Source organism: Mirounga angustirostris, unplaced genomic scaffold (assembly GCF_029215605.1).
Source record: "Mirounga angustirostris isolate CCGP_5_RB_7025 unplaced genomic scaffold, mMirAng1.0.hap1 SCAF_7, whole genome shotgun sequence".
In the NCBI taxonomy this organism is placed as follows: domain Eukaryota; kingdom Metazoa; phylum Chordata; class Mammalia; order Carnivora; family Phocidae; genus Mirounga; species Mirounga angustirostris.
In genome coordinates, this window is record NW_026991715.1 from 117,684,235 (window position 1) to 117,701,740 (window position 17,506).

Below are 17,506 nucleotides of genomic sequence, written 5' to 3' on the forward strand. Positions count from 1 at the left end.
AGAGGAGTAGGACACTGGAGAGGAGGAATTAAAACAAGGGGGAGATACTGAAGTCAAGGAGTGAAGATAGGGGTAAAGACAGATAAGAAGGCTGTGAGTTCAGGAGCTTAAAAAAAGTCTTCAGTTGTCTCACCTGTTGGAAGAGGAGCCCAAATCTCCTACACTGGTTGAAGGTCTTCAGTAGTTGGAAAGGTGGGATTATTATTTAGGAAGCACAAAGATCTTGTTCTTCCATTTTCTTGGCATAGCATAATATTACCAAAGATTTAAAACTGTAAATGCACTAACAATGTGTGAATGCTCAGAACTGTTGGTATGATCAAAAAGATTTGTTCCAGATACTCTCTGATTTGGGAGGCAGTCAGGTGCCTGACCCCAAAAGACTCTAACCCAGCAAAAGATTTCCTTAGAGAGATTCCATATTTATTTTGCCATTGCTCCATAGACCAGGTGTGAGATGATTTTTCCCATTAGCAACTGATACTGTATAGTATATTCTTAAATCTGTAATGGAAATAGGCTTTTAATTTCTGCATTCTTCCATCACTTGAGTATACACAGCCTCGTGTTGTTCTCCAGATGTTTTGTACAGAAGTAACTGTTCTGATGTAGGCAGAGTAAAGTGTTCTATCCGGGAGTCTCCCATAGCACTTGTCCATGCTCTCATTATCACTTGTCACATTGTATCATATTCATCTCATCTTTCTACATGTAAATCTCTCTCTGGGCTGTTAACTTGTCAATGCAATGGTCTATTTCTTGTTAGCCTGTTTCCCTAGTCCAGCAGACTGCCTGTCATATAATAGCTTCTCAATAAATGTTTGAAGAAGAGAGACAGGTAGTATAGGGACCATATCTTCCATTTCAGTATTTCCCTCAATACCACAAACACAGTGTTGTTCATTTATTCAAAGCTAGACACTGAGATAGAATGGTTTAGCAAGACAGGGCAACCTCCGCGCCCATGAAGGTTATCATGTCATTTTTATTATAAGTGCTTAAAAATATATTTAATTCACTTAAGTAAATACAAATTAATTCACTTAGATATGATCACCTAAAGCTAACTGAAAAAAATCACCATTCTTTTTTTATCACTTAATTTCATTTGATACTGTTTGCATATTGGGATCTCCAGAACCTCAGCTTAATTTGTTTTAGGTAGAGGCACTAAGCTTTTGCCTCTAATAGTGTGTGTCCTCCCGTGAACCCTTGTTCAATACCACCTCTTGATAATGACAGGGAAAATAATTAACACAATAATTAACAGCCATTTACATGGTGCTTACAGAGTTCTTATTGTATTTCATAATCACAAGTGTGTAAAGTAGGTGGGGCAGATGCTACTGTTTCTTCAATATCACAGAGGAGATGGGGTGCCTGGGTGGCTCAGTTGTTAAGCGTCTGCCTTCGGCTCAGGTCATGATCCCAGGGTCCTGGGATCGAGCCCCGCATTGGGCTCCCTGCTCGGCGGGGAGCCTGCTTCTCCCTCTCCCACTCCCCCTGCTTGTGTTCCTTCTCTCACTGTGTCTCTCTCTGTCAAATAAATAAATAAAAATCTTAAAAAAAAAAATCACAGAGGAGAAAACAGAGACAGAGAGCAATTAAATGATGTGCTGTTTTTAAATGGTATTTTGTGTGTGTGAGCTACAAAATACTAGGTATCTGTAAGGCACTGCCTAAAATCACTTAAAGACCAAACTTGTACCAATACTCCTGGTCCTAAATAATGGGTACTTTTCACCACAGGATACTGCTTCTTTATAATATCCAATAATAGCCAGTACTTAGATTTATCAACTATTTAGTGAGTACATATAAGTGTCGGGCACTGTGCTAGTCCCTTAGTAGATATCATCAATCCCTCACATTTACCCTATAAGAGAACTATCCACCCTATAAGAAAAAAAAAATTCTCTCTAACAAATGAAAATAATTTCGCACCAAAGGATTAATTTACCTGTGGTCTCACAATTGCAGTGATGTACTTGCTGACCTTGACCTCATGCTCTCAATTGCAGATGTGCCATAAACAAGGTCTAATGTTAAAATTCTCTTCATAACGTTTATTGTTCTTTGTGTCTCTCACACCACAGTGGGTCTGCAGGACATGCCCTGTGCCAGAATTCACCACCATCCACGAATGCTTGTGGCTGTGTGTTGAACTTAAGTCATCAGCTGTCCTGCGGAGAGTACCTTGTAGCCCTTGGTGTCCCTTCTGGCCAATAGACCTGGGTAACCAAACACACTGTCCTGATGTTGAGCTTTGGGATGGTCACTGTCTCACTGAGGTTCCTTCTTTCCCAGAACTTTCAAATAATCCCACCCCCACCCTGCAACTCTGAAAACTAAAGTGATAGGTAGTATTGTTAAGCTATAGGAAAGTAAAAAAATAAAATATGTTTTCATACCCTTTCCAAAGGACAAGTGAAGTTATATTAAACCTACATTTACATAATGGATGGAGGTAAATTAAGTGGCTCTTAATAGAGCAGAAACTAGCCTTGAGTAACTTTCTAGCTCTTGCTGGATTCTTTGAACCATGGCATGATTTAGATATATGTTATGCTATACACCCAACACCTTACTATATATTAAAATCATCAATGTACTCCAAGACCCCACCACTTACTCTAATTATCTAGGACTTGATGTCTGTTCACACCCTTCACATCTTCCATGGTAATAGTAAGGGCCTCAGCTAAAACCGATGTGGGAATATTGAATTTGGCCAGACTAATGTAGTGGAAATAACGTACCAATGCTGGCAGGAAATCTATTTTTTTTTTATAACTCCTTCTCTATTTTTGCTAAAGCAAGCCATATATGTGTCCTTGATTTGCACACACCCTTGACATTTTGCAATATATGTGTATGTGTGGATAATTTTTTTAATCCATCAAAAGGATTTCTCTTTTGAAAGTCTAAGTGAACAGCTGCCTTCAGCTGAGACACATTTAACTTTCTGACAGGTACAAGGATTCTGATCCCCAGGGACTAGCACTTTTCTTTTCAGAGCCATCTCCTATCTTTGTGACTCTCTGGGAGAAACTAGCGATATCCACGCATTCGTTATGGATAAAGTAACCCAGAAGCATCTACTCATTTGCTTCCTAATTGAGCAGAGATGGGCTGGTAATTAATGAAATCTGCTTCTCTTTCTTTAGAAGTAAAGAATCTTGGTAAGGGATCTGAGAAGTATTCTAAGCCATCCCTTATAAACACCCGGAGATAAAGGATTTGATAAGCAATTGTAAAAGAAAATACATTTTCCATTTTTTTTTTGTTTGCCATATAAAGGATATTTTCCTTAAAAACTGTTAGAAACACTTTGTAAGAAATGCGTGTGTTCATTTCTAACCCCTAATAGAAAATGAAGTAAAAGAAACAAATCAATGTTATATTTTCTGTATGTTAAAAACTGAAACTATTCAGTTACATGGTAGATGCTATAGCTTAGCTTCTTGGGCTCAATCCACATCTCTGTGATGTTATCTACAATAAACATATCACACAGGACAGTAGTTGAGTTAGTATGTCTTTAGTTTATTAGGATGCTTTTGCAGATGGAACACTGCCTAAAATCAAACTTCTTAGAACTGGGTTTCTTCAGTGATCTTACCATCACTGATAATAAAGGAAAATCGCTTGGTTACTTCTATAAGTTTTTTGGCAGAGGGTGGGAATAAATTTTTTACTTTAGTAAATATACTATATTATGATATTTGACTGCTTTTTTAAGATTTTATTTGTTTATTTAAGAAAGAGCGCATGCATGCACAAGTGGGGGGAGGGGCATAGGAGAGGGACAGAATCTCAAGCCGACTCCCCGCTGAGCCTGGAGCCTTAACACCACTCATGTCATACCCTGAGATCATGACCTGAGCTAAAACCAAGAGTGGGTCGCTCAACCACGTGAGCCACCCAGGCACCCCTGATTGCTTTTTTTAAATTCAAAATCCCATTGAAGATTTGGTAGTCTTGTAATTGCCTGGGCAAAATGATTCTGATAGTTTTCTTCTTAATACATAAGGAAATATGTCAATAAAATGTTAGTATATTTTGAGGCTTAAAATAACACTCACAACCTTCTGTCCTTAGGGCATGAATTTTGAGATTTCCTCCTTAGTCCTCATGAGAAGTGTTGTAGGTTCCATTTATACCAACATGTTCCTTCTCACAAGGCCCAAGTATATTAGATTACCTCAACTGGACACAATAAATTCTTTAAAAATGTTAACATCAGCATGCCCCACAAAGAAATCATGTATTGAGGATTCTCACTTCACAGTAACAATTCAGTTGCATATTGAATTTTAACTTATGGGATGCTGTTACATTATTTCTTAGTTAATAAACAAAAGTAAAATATTTTAAAAATTGGTAACTTTTAGGGATGCCTGGGTGGCTCAGTAGGTTAGGCGTCTGCCTTCAGCTCAGGTCATGATCCCAGGGTCCTGGGATCGAGTCCCGCATCGGGCTCCCTGCTCCGCGGGGAGCCTGCTTCTCCCTCTGCCTCTGCCTCTCTCTCTCATGAATAAATAAATAAAATCTTTAAAAAAAAAATTGATAACTTTTAAATCATTTAGAATATGAACTAAATCAATCCACACACAAAAAAGTGTCACCAATATAATTTATTTTAGAAATCCCTTTTTAAAATAAATGTCATGCTATGTCATACCATAACTAAACATGCATAAATCTATATTTCTTTCTATATAGATATAGATAACATTTCATTGTTTCTAGATCATTTATGATTGCTTTCATTTTTTTCACCTAATTTTTATTCTATCTATTCTAGTATTTTAGTAACTAGGATAAAGTTTAAATAGTAATAATCTTTTGAATAACAATAACATGTTATTTCTATATTCTTTCTCTGAAGATATATAAAAATAACAGAAAAAAATTGAAACTAGAAGCTGAATTAATCAATTTTATGGAGAATAAGCTTAATAAAAATGGAATTTTCAAAATGATGAACACCTACATCTCTGCCTCCCTCAATATCTTTATGCTAATATTCCCATTTTTCCATTTTTCTGTTGACTCATAGTATTAAACTATATAATTTACTGGGATCAGGGATGCCTGGGTGGCTCAGTCAGTTAAGTGTCTGCCATGATCAGCTCAGGTCATGATTCCAGGGTCAGGTCATGATCCCAGGGTCCTGTGATTCTACTTCTCCCTCTGCCTGCCACTCTCCCTGCTTGTGCTCTCTCTCTGACAAATAAATACATAAAATCTTAAAAAAAAAATTTACTGGGATCATAGTTTTAATAGATTTAATTTGGTTTAATTATTAGTCACAGTATGATATTGGCTACACAGCCATAGATATAATAACTACTTTTGAAAATATGAAGAATGCAGACTAAGAATACAGAAATGTATGAATTATCAATGACACAGTCATTTTTAATAATAATCTATGAGGTTATGAAAAGGCAGAAAATTGCTAAATTTACTTTTAATCCCTTATGTATGAGAAAGTGAGAAAGAGAGAGAGAGAGCCTGAGAAAGAGGCATGGGGTAACATTAATGGGCCCATAAATGCATATAAATTACTTAAAATATCTGTATCAAAAAAATGTGATGAACTTTCTCTATAAGTTATTACATCACTAAGATTTCATTATTTTAATGAAATGCACTATGTTAATTCAAATGCAATATAATCATAAGTAACACTTGAGTATATGAACCACACTTGTCAAAGTAAATGAACAAAATATTATTTTGATGTAGGGCCCTTGAACTCCTTTATGGCATTGGTTTTGTTTACATTGTAATTTTCAAAATTAAGTAATCTACATGATTCCCTAGTGTGAATTAACAAGTAGCTCTCAATCAATGTTTTACATTTTCTTCAGCATGCCCACAGAGGAAAAAAAAAATGCCTGTTTTCTTTCTTGTGGTATAAAATTATTGTAGTCTATAACTTTTCACACTTCACTATAGAGAACACATTTTCATATTATGTATTGTATCACCATTCCAGAAGTTCTTCTGTATGTATTCAATAAGAAAAAGTAAGACTATATTCAGAATAATTTCATAATCATGAACCACATATTAATATACTCTAATATGTAAATCCTAAAGTCTCCACACTGAAGCTGTTTCACAGTCTTTAATTGATTACTTACCCATATACAGTCATGTGAACAAAGTGACACTATGTCACTGAGCTGCCTGACGTTCCCTTCTCGCTCTCACCAGAAAACAACCAAACGCTTATTTTCCAGAAGTCTTCCTCCCTCATATTTGGCAAACCTGAAATGTGTTCTTTTCCTTTGAAGCTTCTTTTCTTCATAATATAAGTAAAATTTACCTATGATTTCAGGAAATAAAAACAAGAGAATTAAAAGTAATACCAGTCCATAAAGGCAAACTCTCTACGTAGAAAATAGAACAAAAGATTTCAAAGGAAGCAGTAATTTCGAGGACAAATGTGGCATAGTTGGTTGTTATTATTTCTTGAAAAAGCCAAATGTGTATCAATGTAACATTTCATTGGTTACTACAACTTGAGAAAAATTGAGGATAAACCAAGAGAGTAACCAGTAAAATATGTAAGAGTGGGAGGGAGGACACCTGTTGCCATAGATTTAAAAAGCCATGTCTTCAAAGACAGCCCACAAAGAACCCACACAAGCACTAATCTGTCGTCCGATTCTCAAAGCCACCAGAGAGAAGCTAGAACTAACAGGAGTGGTGATCCTGAACTAATTGGATTTTCAATCAAGATGAAAATGCAGCATGCATTATCCAGAAATGGAACAGTCTAATTTAGTAATTACGGGATTCACTGCCATTGACTCCATCCCAGCTCTCACTGTTTCAGTCATAGGGCCCACCCCCACATCCCCTGGGATGGCACAGCCTTCTCATTTTTTGCTGTTAGGAAACTTCCATCAATGCTTTGTTTCAATTTCTCATTCTCTTTTATCTCCTTTGTATGAATCCTTTTGCCAAGTACCGTTTCCAATCAATAGAGTAAAATGGTATCTGTAAATACAATTTGGAAATTATTACACATATTCTCATTTCCGGTAAATTCTACTCTGGGCCTAGGAATTTTAACCCTTTTATTCTTCTTCACAATCTAAATCGCAGGAAAAGATAAAAAGAAAAGAATTCATCATTCATCACCTCACGTGTGAAGAAATGGACTAGAGGTAGGCCACCACTGAACTTCCAACAGAATGGAAAATTTGAACTCGACTATAACTGACCAAAAGGTATGGAAGCAGAATTGTTTGTTGCAACATTTCAAATCAACAGAGCATAGGAGATACTGTTGTCTTCATGTCCAAACCTGGTGGTGCTGGACAAATGTAATATCAAGGGTACTAATGGCAAAAAAATTAAGATTAGAGAACAAAAAAAATTACTATGTTGGCTTTATGTTTGGATTTGGATTCTATATATCTATATTCTAAAGGGATGCTGTATTGGAAGGAAGCATCGTGGTTGTTAGAGGGTATACATAGGCTTTGGAGGTAACAGAGTTCAGATCTACTTACTAGCTCTGTGAACTTAGGCAAGGTATGAAACTTCACTCAGCCTCAATTTTCTCTCCTGTAGAATGAGACTAATAATAGGATCTACATCATAGCACTTCAGTAAGATAAAGAATGTAAAGCTCTTAGGATGGTGTCTGGCTCATGGTGAGAGCTCAGTAAATGTTCGTCCTATGGTTATAATTCTGAATATTCATTCAAATCTTCAAAGTTGTTCAACTTCTCTAGACTCACAATGGGACAACCAAATAATAATCCTTTTCTCTTGGGCTGCAACAGTAGGGAGAATAGTGTAAGAATAGTGTGCAGTTTAAGCCAATATATCACTCCTGGAGGGCAAGGCAGTTTTCCAACACAGAATTTCTAAGCCAACAGGATGAACTGGAGATTCCATGTTGTCTGTTTACTGAAGTTCATTGTTTTGGATAGTGAAGATTAAAAACAGCTACATAGCTGAAGCCTTTGGGTATCTAAACCAGGATAATTTCTGTTGTAGTACGTGCTTACATCCCCTGTCCAGCATCTTCTCTCCATAGAGGCAACTGCACTGAAAAAAAAATAAATAAATAAAATTTTAAAAGTGCAAAGAGAAAGTTGCCTAGTGTGCATGATCTTAATGCTATAGAAATATAGGATTTCATTTTTAATGATTTAGCCCAAGAAGGTTTGAGGCATACAATAGGTCTTCAATAAAAGTGGTCTGCAAAAAAAGAAGGTCTGCAATAAAAAGTGATGCCCTACCACTGAGAATAGCAGCTTGTTCTTTTGAACCAGGCCATCATCTTCTCTTCTCCTCACACCAAATTTCATTATTCAGTGCTTTGGTGGTTGAACAGCATCTTCCCTTTTAGATTTTTCTGCTCATTTTTTAGGGATATGTTAACACACTCATTGAGAATGCGTCGAGTATTGCTGGCTTGAGAGATACCCTCTTGAGGGTGACTTGCATACCTCTTCATTTGTTGTTAGATTTATAAATTAACTCCCAGAAGGATCTTTCTTCCTTTCAGTGTTGGTGGCCTCCTCTATGTTTGGTCCCATGTACAGAGAGCCAGTATAGTCCTGTGGTTAAAATCGTGGATACTGCAACCATACTGTAGATTTACAACCTGATTCTGCCACTAACAAGCTAACTAACAGGCTCAAGTTACTTATCATCTCTGTTTGACTTATCTATAATAAATGTCTCAGTTTCTGCAATTATAAAATGGCATCATAGTGTCCACTTCATAGTGTCATAATAGTAAAAAAGTCAATGAGGTACACATAAAAAGTTCATAGAACAGTGTTTAGTGAATAGAGATTACACAAGGAATGATTCATTATTCGTTGTTCATTATTATTACATCATTCATTCATTATATTATTATTATCATCTTCATTTCCAGAATTCTCATGAGAAGCCTATCTCTCCATCTGTATGTTAAAACCAATCTTTCACTGCCTTGGATGCTTTTTCAGAACTCACTAATTCAAGGAAGTAAGGAGCAACACCTTCCTTTTAGGGAAAGATCTTTACTACATCACAACACCTCATCCTTTCTTATCACCTTTCTTTCATCCAGTCACTCAGTTAATATCCATTAGGCAGCCTATAATAAGAGACATTTCTAGGCACTAAGATACAACAGCAACCACAATTTATAATCTAGATTTCAGCAGTTTGATGAAGATTTCTCAGAGAATTCTTGTTATAATTAGTACAAGAAAATGCCTGATCTTCCAATTTAAGAACTCAAACCATTAGCTTAATATCACATATAATAAAAGTATTGTTATTTTTCTAGATTTAAGTTCATGCTACTTCCTTGATCATGTATTTTAACTTTTGCATGACTCCAAAATAAATATTTACAAGACCTAGAATATTTTTACTATGTCTTAAGATTGAGGAATAAATAAGTTGGTTGTCTTAGAAAAAGCCTGTTTGCTTACATATCCTGACAATTACTCAGGTCAGTATATACTTATCCTATTGGTTCCGAGAGTTACAGTTCAGGAAATGGAAGTATAGTAATGGAGTTTATTGTATTTATAGCTTTCCGTTCTCCCAGGAAAAACCAAGAAATCCACTTTTTTGACCTTCAAGACATGGTGCTCTGCCAGGCTGAAAAACAGTGTTTCTAAAACAAGAGCTAAATTTAGATTTAGGAGACATGAGTTTCCAGTCATAAGGGAGTAACAGGCTTTTGACTTAACCTCCTGCCATAAACAACTAGAAAACTAGGCAAAATGTAGGGAACAACTTTTTTCATACTTTGAACAATAGCACAGCACTGTGACCCATGAGAGAAAGGAGACAAAGAAATGAGACTTACAGCTTCTTGGTCTCTCTGCCTGGAGATTTCTAGGCCATAGCACTGTAAAGGAAAACCTGAATATTGGAGACTGGAGGCCTCCCTGAGTGAAGAGGCAGCTAGAATTTGCAGGGCATTTGCAGGAGGAAGTTCTGCAGCAAAAGGGCTCCAAAATGGGTGTCTGGGTGGCTCAGTCGGTTAGGCGACTGCCTTCGGCTCAGGTCATGATCCTGGAGTCCCGGGATCGAGTCCCGCATCGGGCTCCCTGCTCGGCGGGGAGTCTGCTTCTCCCTCTGACTCTCCTCCTTCTCATGCTCTCTGTCTCTCATTCTCTCTCTCGCAAATAAATAAATAAAATCTAAAAAAATTAAAAAAAAAAAAAAAAGTCTCCAAAATTATGCAGAGGAGTCTTTCCGAATCTTTAGCTTGATACCAACCTTTGGATGCATACAGTGAAACTCCAAGAGACAAGGTGAGAACAACTTCTGAAGAAAGAACAATTTCTGGGCAGCTTGGTAATGAATAATTTCCAGAGTTTACGCTAGTCCAAAACTGTTGAAATTCCCACTAGACAGAGTATACTGAGATTCTCCGTGGATTCTCAGAGCATTCACGAGAGACCACCTAAGGGTCATACCATAGAGGTGAGGCTAAATTAGCCCTAGGAAAAAAAGCTATCCTGAAAGAAATTGAGAACAAGTATCAAAGGGATAATTTTTTTTTTTTCCACAAGTAATCTTATTGCCTGTAAGAATAAAGTCCAGTGCTCTTGACTGGAATACAACAAAATCCACCACCCAACATCAAAGCCACCACCATCCATTAGATGTAGTTTAACTGTGAAATCATTTCAGGAGGTAAAAATGGAGTCATTAGTTCTTTTACCAATATCTGTACTCTTCCCAAGTACATGTGACATATATGCTTCCAACTACACCTTAAAATGAGGTCACACTGGGCTCTCTTTCCTCATGCCACAGCAACTGGTGATGCTCTAGACTGTGACTGTTTTGCCCATTGTGGACTGTGGTAAGAACATGGAAAAGAGGCTGAAGCCAGTCCCCAGTGAACATGGCACATGAGTAAGAAGTAACTTTTTTGTCTTAAACCCTTGGGATTTTCCATGGTTGTTAAGCTCAGTATAACTTAGCCCATCCTTATTGATAGAGTGGAGTGACCATAGTAGAAAAGAACAATCCCTATTTCCAAACTATAGGAAACATGAGCATTTATGATTTATTTTAGCTTTTCCTAGATCTGTTGCAGTTGTTCAGGAGATTTTGAGTTAAATGAAGTTTACAGTTCAATGGGTTCTTTTTATTCAATACCTCCTCAGATCCTTTAACCTGCATTGGACTCTCCAATTAGAGTCTATGTGATAAATGTTGTTTTCATACTTAGTTGACCCTTAGTTGTCTTTTTTTCCAAAAGCATCTCGAGAACTAGTGCTCTGAGGAACACCTTTTTGGAAATGTTGAAGTAGTCCAATGCCCCATCTTCCAAATGAGGTTAATAGGTAATGTATGAACCACACAACTAGAACCCAAGTCTCTTCATTCTCAGTTTTATGCTTTCTGATATACACCACAGTGCATTATAACAAAGGACGAAGCTTATATTTTTCCTCATGGGGTAACTGTGTTCATAGAGAAATGACAACGGTAAAATTTTTGAAAAGCTAAATATCACAAGATCTTAGATTTGTGGTCTTTCTTAGGTAAAATGTTGGACAGTGGGGAATGATTATATTTCACAATATGTACTTCATGAGATTGAATCTACATTGAAAGAGGTAAAGAATCAACCTAAATGAAATTCATGTAGGTTGCATTGACATTTGAGCTCATATTAGATCGCTAAAAAGCTGAAGGCTTCTTTTGAATGCCATACATAAATCTGGGTCCTGAGCTGCTTCATGTGTGGCATAAAAGCCACCTTTTCAACAAGGCCTTCCTTGAACTTTCTAGAGAAAATTTCACCACTCCACTCCTTCTGCCAGGTTAGGAACTCTATCTTTTCTCCCTATTTCATTTTCCTCTAAAAACTTATGATGTTTTGACACACTGTCTATTTTCTACATGTGTTTGCTTAGTATCTCCTTTCTCAGTAGAATATAAACTCTGTGAGGTCAGGAATATTTGTAAGTGTTCTCGAAGGTATTCCCAGCACCTACAAGTGTGGGTGGCATAGTGTAATCACTCAGCAAGTATTTCTTGAAATTATGCATAATTTTTTTTACTTATCTCATATAGCTCAGATGAATTTGGAAATGATCTTTGACTTTCAAAGGGCACAGCTTTATGATGTTGTCTGTGAAGCATTGCATAAGGTGGTAAGTAACTTCAGCTTACCAAATCTAACCAAACACCAGGTCTTCATAGGATATGAAATAAAAATAAGAATGACTAGTAAATAAAGTTTTCTAGAGCATGATCTTGGAAGAGATTTGAAATAGGTAAAATTAATCTCTAAGCTCTCTTTTAAGCAAAGTATTCCCAGTAATCTCCCCTCCTCCTGGTTGCCTAAATCCCCTTACTCCTGAAAACCACTCTATCTACCATCTTTGAAAATACTCCATTTTCTAGCACATTACAATACTCTAACCTGCTCTACAGTCTAACTGGTTCTGGTTCTGGCCCTTTTTATTACTCTTTTCTCATAAATAGATGAGAAAGTCTCATCACCCTGATCCCATAGTCTGTGCAGGTGTGTTGGGTATCATGACCTTACTCTTCCTTAGCAAACAAGTGAGCATGGAGTGACATCATTATCCTTACAACTACTTCAGTGCGGAAGAACATCTATCAAAGAAAGACTTTTCTTAAACTCTGCTCAATTCAATATTTAGGAAAGGTTGGAATCAGGAAGGTGACTTCACTAGGAGATTGGGGAAAGCACCCCTATCTACGATTATCTTTTATCCCTAAATCTAGTTTCTAATCAAATCGAAATTTGATTATTCAAAAGCAGCTGGATAGGAAGAGGTCCCTATTTTAAGTCAATTCAGAAAATCATTCTGTTTATCCTCCCTGGTTCTTATACATGTTCTGTAAACATTTATCTGTGTCCAGGGAAGAGTACATATACTAAATATAAACCTTGGAAACTCTGAGAGTAAAAGAAAGACCTAGACAAGGTGTAGACTCCTCAGAATGTGTAGTTCTCCAGTGTATTCCATTACTATGTGAGTTCACTGTTGAATTATGTGGCTGCACCGATATGTCAAAAAGTCATGATTTCCTTTCTCTGTCTTTTTAAGACTTTCTCTTCTCTAGAGAACCTCTTTTCTTGAATTAGAGATTTTCTTTATTTGATGTAAATTTGTTTCCACTATCAAAGGGGATGAGTTTTAATTAATTCATTTTGCTGACTACACTCTTTAGAGGATCATTTCCTTTTTGAATGCAAGCAGCAACCAAAAAGATGACACATTTTGTCTTCTTTCCACGCCCAAATGTAAATAATTATGATAACCTCTTGCTATGTGGGAGGTGGCTGTCTAGTATGATCATTAAATTACAGCTCCTGTATTGTGTTCTCTTTGGTTAATGTTCATCCTAATTCGATAGACTAAATTGTATGTGATGCAGAAAATTCCTATCTGTACTTACAAAATATAGTTTAGCAAATTGCTCTGTGACACCATTTTATTTCATGAACATTCGTTGTAGAAAATGAATACAGTTCTTTTTATTAGTTATACTGTGTTCTTCTATAAAAAGAGACCAAAACCTTTTATAAATATCAGTCTTACAAAAAAATATACAACTAAGGGAAATAGTGTTATTTTACCCACTTCACTATGAAGAACTTGATAAAGGTTGATATCCTTCTTCAACATTGCACATCATGTTAAGGACAGAATCAAAGACAGAAACTACCTCCTACAATTCCTTAGCTCCCATTTTATCAGCTGGATCACACTTGGATCCAGCTACAACTCTTCCAAATAGTAGCTTTTTGAGCCAGAGTGGAGAGTTTCTTATATGTCATTTCACCCCCTTTTACCTCCACGTCTGCTCAGTCCTTGGTTAACACATGCGTCCCCTCCTCCCACCCCCCCCAGAGAACATCACAGTTGTTAGTGTGGTAAACAGTGATAGGTACATGCTGACAATGCTGCTGATCCTGGGAACCATGATTCCTATTGTATTGCCACCTTACTGGGTTGTTTTTATAGCTGGTTTTATTATCCCCATCTATTTATTCAGAAGGTGTCATTTTGAAAACATAAACCTAAAAATAAGAAAGCAGTTGAGGAGAAAAATAAAATGTGTGCTTTTTGGGATAAGTTTAACAAACTGTGTATTTCAGAATGTTCCAGAATGTTTCCACTCTCCCAAATTTATTTCCCTGAATGCCCTCCCACCCCCACCCCAAGAAATAAAGATGCTGTAAACAGGAGCAGAGACCATCAGAGCTAGAAGGAGTCTTAGAATTAACCTGTGAAACATTTTCACTGTACAGATGAGCAAACTGAACTCTAGAGCAGGTGAGAAAGTGACTTGCTCAAATTCATACAGCCAGTATGGTGACTAACATAATGTAATAAAATAAAATTTTAAAAAATTTAAAATAAATCAATAAATAAAAAGGAAAACCAGCCTTGCTCGGCTCCTGCCTCGGGCCAGAGCTACTTTGCACGCTGTGCCTCTCAGAACAGGCGCTCAGTAAGTCCTTAGTGATTGATAGTGAGCCCATCGACTGTTGGCACTGCACTGAGCAGGGTGCCGTGCGGACGGAGAAGGGGAGTTCTGAGGAAGGAAAAGATATTTTTATCTCAAGGGAGGTTTGCTGATCTCATCATTGTTGGGCTTGACTCCTGAAAAGCTGGAAAAATCCAAGGGAGCTTGTGAAAAATAGGAGGTATTTGTTCTGTTTTCTTAGCCATTGTTGTAAATATCTCCCAAGACAAGAATCGTGGTTAATAATAATCGATCGATCAGTCTCTCATGAAGTATTTATTAAATATGTAATATGTCTGCAGCACTACACTGCAGAAGAGTGAGGTGTGCCAGGGAAGACAGTGATTAAATGAATATTTTGGTTTGGTATTTCCACCATGTACACAGACTTCTTGTCTACAAAGTGAGATAATAACCTCACAGTTCTTTGAAAGAATGAAAGATAAAAGTGAGATTATGTAAATTAAGTAATTATTAAACTGTACTTGCTGTATCAGTTTTTATTATTTTAAAAAGCTTTTTAAGTTAAAAAGAACTGTATATTTATAAAAGTACAAAATACAAAAGTGTCCAAGGAAAAAGGGATATACATTTGAATGCTATTTTGTGTGCAGTTAAATTGTTCAGGTTCCTTACTTGTGTCTGTGTTACCTTGGAAAACAGGCTGCCCGTGACACTTTCAAGAAAGATCTCACAATATGGTCAACCACTCATTTTTATTTTAGAACTTCAGCTTGAAATTTTCATTCCATACATACCTTCTCTCCCACGTCCTATGAAACCAACTAAAAATAGATGTCTGCATTTTTTTGCGTTAGTTAAATACGACCCTTTTTTGTTCATTGATCTTGATTCTTTACTCGAAGATGCTTACTTACTCGAAAATTAGTACCACTTCGTTTTTCAGCCAACTGTGCATTTCTACCTAAGTCAGCCAGTTACTCTTTCCCAATCTAATAGCTAGAACATAAGCATCACGAAAACGTTGTGGCATTTTTAATAGAATACAGATTTTTCAATCATTGAATTAAAGATCAGTGACAAAAAACAGGCTCTTTCAGTTTTCTGCTAGAAAACTGCTTCTAAAATTACTTTATATTGAGTTTAAAGTCATTATTTTAAGAGTGAAACTTCTGTCCATTTTAATCAATGTAAGCATTTCAAACTACATGAAAAATCAAATAATTTTCATTTTAATTTTTCAAAAGTGAATGTTTTATTACCTTAGTTTTTAAATTGAATATAAAATCTTTTATATTTTAAAATTTGTCTTCAGACTTTTTTTTCATTCTCCAGTAGTTCTCATTTATGAGATCGTAAGTCATATATATACATATATATGTATATGTGTATGGTATGTATGTATTCAATATTTTATACTGAATTTAAAATTTAAAAAAGTTAATTTTATATATTACATATGCATATATGTAAGCATAATATACATATGTAACCGCACACAAAGAAAGAGAGAAATGGTGCTCCCTTTGGCAGCACATATACTAAAAGTGGAATGATGCAGACATTAGCATGGTCTCTGCACAGGCAAACTCGTGAAGTGTTCCATATTTAAAAAAAAAGAAAGAAAGAGCAAGAGAAAGAAAGGAAGAAAGAAAAAGAAAAAGGAAGGAAGGAGGGAAGGAAGGAAGAGAAAGGGAAAGAAAGAGAAAGAAGAAAGAAAAAGAAAGAAGAAAGAAAAGAAAAGAAAGAAAAAGAAAGAGAGAGAAAGAAAGAAAGAAAGAAAGAAAGAAAGAAAGAAAGAAAGAAAGAAAGAAAGAAAGAAAGAAAGAAGAAAGAAAGAAAGAAAGAAAGAAAGGGCTCTCACAGGACAGTCTCAAGGCTACAGAAATGGATCGCAGAATACAATACCCCATATTTTCAGTCAGTTTCCAAGCCATAATTGCTATGTTTTTTCAAAAACGATTTTTTAGAAAGTTATGTATACTATGTACATGATAATTTCACATTTTGTTTGTTCAGTATTTGGGGGTTTTTAAAGGACTTTATTTGCTCATGGCACTTCATTTAATTCAACAGCCCGTATCTGGTCTCTAGTACATAAGGCAATCCCCTACCTATCTGACTACTCACAAGTACACTGCAATGAAGAAACACAATGTCTGTTTTTATCACCTCTATTTTACATACACAAACACATTCACACATACTTTGGTTAGCTTATTTCTTCCTTACTTTTTGCCACTTTGTCTCTTTAGGTCTACTATAGTTCTGCTTTCTTTAGAGATTTGATCTCTTTGGACCCTCCTCTGATGATTCTGGATCTCACAGCCCCCAGGACCATGCTCTTTTCTTTCAGAATAGTTCACTGAACTGTAGCTGTGTGGGAATCGATTGGGAGTGCATCTGTAGCTTGGCACTCAGCGGGGAAGTCCTGCCAACCAAGTCATCAATATGTCCTCCCCCACAGCGGGCTCCTCTTATGTCCACTCGAAGGTTCTCTATCAGAAACATCAGTCAGAAGGCGCACTCTGGAGTTGGGACTCTGCCTTCCTGTATTTGGTCCTTTTCCTCTGATGGTACTGGAGCAACCCCACAGAAAATAAAGCTGAGATAGAAGCAAGAAGACTAGAAAAGTTAAACCACGCCGTCTCATCACCAGTTGATGTGCCTATAAAAATTTGGAGCAATTACTCTGTTAATGACTTCACTGACGGTAAGCCTCCCAGAAACTCTGGTCAGAGAATCACAATGGCTGGCTGCGTGAGGCTGGGTGGTTTCCACTTTCAGGCGACTCCTTGAACACAGTATTTTTATTTCAGTTTGTATCTCCTGAGTTTCAACACGAATAAACTAAGACTCAAAGCAAAACTCGGCACACTGAGAGTTAGTAACAGTTCATGTGAAACCAGAAATCACCCACAATGTGTACAGAAGGTGACCCAGGCTCATGGAGAAACATTCAGACTTCTACAAGCCACTTAATAAAAAAAAAAAAGAATTGCATATTGAAAAGAGCTGAATATTGAATGGC

General features: G+C 36.6%; 1 pseudogene; it reads left to right on the forward strand.

Annotated features, from left to right (window-relative positions):
• The first annotated feature begins 15,992 nt into the window (after positions 1–15,992).
• On the forward strand, positions 15,993–16,087 carry LOC123836674 (U6 spliceosomal RNA; annotated as a pseudogene).
• Positions 16,088–17,506: the final 1,419 nt, after the last annotated feature.